This window comes from Elephantulus edwardii, unplaced genomic scaffold, assembly GCF_000299155.1.
Source record: "Elephantulus edwardii isolate Elephantulus edwardi_28Jun2011 unplaced genomic scaffold, EleEdw1.0 scaffold00008, whole genome shotgun sequence".
Classification (NCBI taxonomy): domain Eukaryota; kingdom Metazoa; phylum Chordata; class Mammalia; order Macroscelidea; family Macroscelididae; genus Elephantulus; species Elephantulus edwardii.
The window spans coordinates 23,295,880-23,302,470 of record NW_006399758.1 but is presented as its reverse complement, the minus strand read 5'-3'; positions in this window follow the sequence as shown (position 1 = coordinate 23,302,470).

Sequence of the window (6,591 nt, the reverse complement as noted above, 5' to 3'; positions counted from 1 at the left end):
GTCCTTATGAGACTGAGTTAGTTCACTCAGCATAATGCGCTCTAGTCTTCCCAAGTTATATAGAGTTATGTAGTATTTTCTGAAATTGCTGCTCTTGAGTGCTTGGTAGTATTCTGTCATGTGATTTCCTGAGTGCTTGTACCAAGGGTGTTGATTGTGGATCCAAGTAAGATGAAATTGTTGACAAATCCAATCTTTTTTTCTTTGTATCCTGATGTTTCTTCTTGGCCCAGTGATTTCTGTTTTCTTAATGTGAAGGTGTAATCCACATTAAAGGCTGTAATCTTAGAGCTTCTTTAGATAGCATTTTAATTTCTCCTTGCTTTCAGCAAGCAAGGTTGTGTCTCTGCATAACAAAGGTTGTCGATGAATCTTCTTTCAATCCTGATGTCCAATTCATCATAGTGTCCAGCTTTTAGAATGAGAAAGTAAGTAAGTTCCTTAAAACAAAGTAAATCGGTTCTTTAAAATAAAATTTTCAAGGGTTCAGTATGAATAAAAGCAAAACATATTTACCATTTAGTCATTTCTTTAAATAATTAGCAAACCACCATGAAATGTATAGATTACTATAACTTGACATTGAATATTGTATTTTGTGCAATGGCTTGTGACTGAGTAACCCAGGAAAAGATAACAATAATGCCAAGTTTGCATAAACAAACATTAACATAAAACAAGTCCTTTCAATAAATGCCATTTAGTGAATGAAAGAATGAATGTTCTCACCAATTTAATATCAATCCATAATCAAGTGTCAATAATCTTTAATTATTTCATGTTCAAATGTTTAGAAATCTCTTCAAACCATTTATATGTTTGCCTGATTTAGATGAAATCAATCATCTTCATTTTGTCATCTGTTAGTAAATTTAGCTGTATGTAGTGTAGTCCAGTGATATTATAGTTGTCAGGATTGCTTACAAAGAACAATGTACTTCTTAATTTTGGTACAGAAACAAGAAATATGAGATGGCATTCCTTCATCAATATTTATTGAAATTTTTGTTTTAAAATTATTTCCATCTTATAATGAAAATTGAAAACAAAGTAGTTCAAAAGATTCTCAATATTGTCTTTATTCAGATTCTAAAAAGTTAACATTTTATTATGCTTGCTTTATCATTTTTTCTCCTCTCACTTCTCTCTGCCCAAGCTGACTTTTCTCCTGCCAAATCATCAGAGAGCATATTTCTACTTCCAAAAATTCCAGTGCCAGTTTTCTAGATATATTCTCCACATTATAACTATTAAAAACAATTAGTTAGAGGATTTTTTTTAAAATCACTATGTGATTGACTCTAAGAAGAGTAGGAATCCCTGAACATTTGATTGTGTTTAGGCACAACTTATACTTGAACCAAGACGCAGTCATCATAACAGAGCAAGGAGACACTGCATGATTCAAAATTGGGAAGGAGTTAATGGGAGTAGGTGTGTCGAAGACACAGGATAGAGCTGGCTTTAGGGCTCTTGTACATAGGATCACTATCAGTTGCAAGTGATTTGACAAGCACATAACAACAACAACAATATATCTCACTAGCAATTTTTTTTCTCTAATACTAAATCCAAGACAATCACTCAGGTGCTTTCACTTGGCATATATTTTTTAATATAGTTATATCACTTTATATTTTTGTGTTTTACAATTTTTTATAATTTTGTACAGTTTAATTTCTAGAATGTTCCTTCTTGATTAGTGTCTGTTTTACTATTATTCAAGTTAGGTGGTGCTTTTGTGGAAGAAAACAAAAGTAATGTATTCTTTTCTGTGCATAATAAAAGAAGAACATAATACTTACCAATATTTACTAAGTCCGCATTAAGCCACCTACAAAATATGAACTATCTTAATATTATAAAAACATGGCTGTTAATATTTACGTAATTACAAAAATATTGATAGAGTCTTAATTATACAGGCATCAGCTAATGGATTTGAATTGCATGTTTTTGTGTTGGTAGCATAACTACTTATACCTGAGTCACCAGAGCTCCATTCAAGGAAAGCTAGAAAGTCGAAATCCGTCACATTAAAAGTAGTTCAGCTAAATTTGGATCTTTCTGCAATCTTGTGATGTAACTTTGATCTATGCAGAAGTAATAAAATTTTTTTCAGAATTGATTAATTTTCACAAATCCAGTATTTTTCTTACTGTTTACATTGTAATTGCACAGTAAATCTGGAAAATATACTTTTTTGTTAATCCATGTATCCAAACTCCTAGTTGTGATGCTTTGTTTCATTTTCATTTCTTAAATGGAATAGATTATATTTTGTGACTTTAAGTCTGTTGCTGTTTGCTTTTCTTATTGGTCATTAATAACTTGTTACTCATCAACTCTGAATTGTCTTACTACTAAGTTTATTTTTTTCTGATGCTAGAGCTGCACTTTACAACAGCCTTTGTATAAACCAAAATACATATGAAGTCTAACTTCTTGTTGTTGATGTTGTTATTGCTGGTGCCTTTGAGTCAAGTGCAACTCATAGCAACCCTAGGAATAACGGATCTGAGTCCTTTCTGCTCTTGTGCCATCCTCACCCTCTCTGATACGATGGATCCCGTTGCTGGAATCACTGTGTCAATCTGTCTTGGTGAAGGCCTTCCTCTCTTTTGCTGGACTTCTATACTTCCAAGAATGATATCTTTTTCAGAAGAATAGCCTCTGTTAGCAACATGTTCAAGGTATGAAATATGAAGCTTTACCATCCTTGCTTCCAAGGAGCATGCACTCTGGCTGCATCTTTTCTAAGATATATCTGTACTTTTTTTTTTTTTTTAGTTCATGGGAAATGCAGTATTCTAATACCACAACTCAAAGGTTATTAATTTTCTTTCATCATCTTTATTACTTGTCTAGCCCAGATGGCATAGCAAGTAATTGAGAGGGTATGGTCTGAATCAGTGGTTCCTTAATCTTTAAACTAGTATCATTATTTTTCAGTAATTTGGAGAGGTCCCTGACAGTGGGTTTGCCCAAAGCAATAAGTCTCGTTATTCCCTAACTGCTGGAACCGAAGGTGTTGATTGTGGTTGCAAGCAGAACAAAGCCATTAACTATTTCAGTCTTTTCTACATCTATCATAATGTTGCCCACTGGCACAGTGGTTGATCTTTGTGTTCTGATGTTAAGATACAATCCATATTTAAGGCTGTAGTCTTTGATTCTCTACAATAAGCACTTTAGATTTCCCTCACTTTAGCAAAGTGTAATCTGTTTAGTGTATGTTGTTGATGAGTATTCCTCTGATTGTGATGCCACATTCTTATTTATAGAGTCTGAATTCACAAACTATTTGTTCAGTGTACAGATTGAATTGGTATGGAGAAAGGATACACCTCTGATTCTGACATAACATGTTCACCGATTCTAAATCATGCAGTCCCTTGTTCTGTCTGGACAACAACTTCTTGGTCTAGGTAAAGGATTTGTATAACCACATTCAAGTGTTCTGAGATTCTCATTCTTCTCAAGGTTAGCCACAACTTGATCCACACAGTCTACTGCCTTTGCATGTCAATAAAACACAGATAGGCATTCTTCTCTTATGCTCTGCTATCAGTCAGGATTCATAACTTCTCATCATCTCATTAATTGAAGTATTTAAAGGCTTGAGAATATACAGCTAGATGGATATGAAGCATATTAAATATCCAAAATGTGGTAATCTTATTAACAGAGAATGTCTTCTTTTTTTTGAGGTACAATTATCTCTCATTAGTCTTGTGGCTTTAAATAAAAAAGCAATGTAATCTGGCAATTAGAGCACAATTGTACTTGAAATCTTAGAAGTTTAAAGTCAGAGCACTGAAACATACAACTTATATTACCAGAATGGGAGAATTCCACATGCATTTAGCTAAACTATAGCGCATTACCCTATTCCTTAATAGATATGTGAGCTGCAGCTAATATACATAGGTCAATAACTAAAGTTCAAATGAAAACACATAAGATAAAAGAGTCTTTTAAAATAATTATTTCTAAAATCATAAATGTGAAAGACTTGAGGTATTTAATTTCCTTTTCTACTTTAAAAAAATAATACAAAATAGAATAAACACTAGATACATTTTATTAATCACACACTCCATGTCAATGCATTGCATACATTGGAATGTGAAATGTCAGATTCAATTAAATGAATGCTTGTAAAATAAACCATTTCACCACAAGAGCATATTTAAATCATCACACAGTTAAATAAACGCCCTAAACATTCAAATAAGTATGCATAGCTACTTGAGTCTTTAATTATTGAAATAGGGCCATTGAATTCCATATGTGATGATGCAAACAGACCATGTCATCTTATAAATGTTTATTTCTGACTTTTGCCTGGTAATGCAGTTTTTAAAAGTAGGCCTCTAAAGCAATTAATAGTATGATTTTTTAAAATGTACTTTCACTGCTATAGTTCTTCAGTCACTGTAGTTGGAAGAAATGATTCGATAGTGGTTAACAAAGGTAACATATATTCAAATACTTGCGAAAATGGAAATTAACTCTAGATGACGAATGAGGCTATCTTATAAGGGCCTTCAAGTCTATTATCCTAACAAATATGTATGCATATGCACTATTACTGAATGAGTGGTACCCATCCAAAATATGTTGGCACATTAGTAAAGCAGTGAACTTCTAACCAAAGTGGTATGCTTTTGTTCTGTTTAGGTTTTTATTTTGCTTTGTTTTTTGGATTAGGAATGAATCTGCTGCTCAGTGAGAGAAAAACGTGTCTGCTGCCTTTTGTAAACACTTGGAATCTCAATCTACCTGTCTTCAGTCTGAACAATATCATAGTTGACCCTCCAGTGTGTTTACAGGAGACTATGTATCCTACAGGAGACCAGACAGCCTTTGCTCTTGGAGCAGTTGGATTCAAACCACCAAAGAGGCACTACTTTTGGGTGAGCAGCACAACTCCCTACAAACCATGAAACCTACTTTAGAGGGAATATTGACCCATACCATGGAAATCCTTGGAGCAGTCCTACGCTATGTCATATAGTATCTCTACAAGTTGAAATTGAACTATCAGTAACTAATTTATTCCTATGGATATTTACTAAAAAACCAGTAGTTTGAAAGCACCAAGTGTTCTATGGGTTAAAAAACCTAGCTTAGAAAATTTTACTGGTGGTACATTCTCACATTGAGTCACTATGAATTGGTATCTACTAGAGAGCAAGCAGCAAAAAAGGCTTATCATGTTATGTGTTAAACCTTTGAGAGACATAAAAAAAAGTAAATTAGACACAGAAACCAGCAAGCATGAATAGGAGATGAGATGACATGTCAAGTGAATTTTTCCAAAGAATCAAGGCAAAAAAGCTAACAAAGAGAAAACCTGCTCCTATTCAAAGTTGTGAGTTCCATTTCAAGAAAGAAAAGGAGAGGAAGACATTAAAAAATGATTAACTCTAACAATGGACTTAAACCCAGTAGAGGTTGTGAGAAGTGCATAAGATTGGGGAAGGTTTTGTTTTGTTGTGCATAGGGTCACTGTGAGCTGGAATCAGCACAACTCAACTCCACAACATACAAAAATTATACAAATATACTTGTTATATTATATTGTAGTTAAAATGCTTTATATAATGGAGTAGAAATCTCTAGGTCCCTGTTAGCATCAAATCTAGTTATTTCATTCTGATGATGAAATACACTTCCACTACCATACAAGAGAATTAGTGAGTTTACTGAATTCTGTGGTTTAGGACTATTTTCTTAAAGCACTCTTGGGTGAGTTGGGGTAAAAGATGATGTTGTTGTATGTGCCGTCGAGTCACTTGCGACTCATAGCAACCCTATGTACAATAGTTCTAAACTCTGCTTGTCCTGTGCCAAAATCATTGTCTCCAACACACTCATCCTGATTGCCCCAGTCACCGAATCAATCCACCTTCCCAATCAATCCAATTCCCCTCCTGCACCTGCCCTACACCCTCCCAAGCATGATGTCCTTCTCGAAGGACAAGTTCCTCTTTACAACATGACCAAAATATGTCAGAAAAAGTTTCAGAATCCTTGCCTCCAAGGAGCAGCCCGTTTTAAACCTCTACAGGATGAATCTGTTTATTTTCTTAGCAGTCCATGGTACCCTCAGCACTCTTGTCCTGAACCAAAGCTCAAAAGCATCAATTCTTCTTCTATCCTCCCTGGTCATTGTCCAGCTCTCTGATGCATAACAAGTGATTCCAAAGACCATGGCCTGTATCAGACCACCTTAGTCTCCAGAGAGACATCATTGCTCTTCAGTACTTTGGAGAGGTCTCTAACAGGAGACTTCCCCTTGCAATATGTCTTTTCATTTCTTGGCTGCTGGTGCCAGAGTGTTGACTATGGAGCCAAGCAAACTAAAACTGTGAACAATCTCATTGTCTTCATCATTCATCCTGATGCTGCCAATTGGTCCAGTGGTGAGAATGTTTGTCTTCTTGACATTGAGCCTCAATCCATATTGAAGGCTGCAGTGCTTGGCCCTCTACAGCAAGTGCTTCAGGTCCTCCTCAGTTTCAGCAAGCAGGGTTGTGTCATCCGCATAACGCAGATTGTTGATAAATCGTCCACCAATCCTGA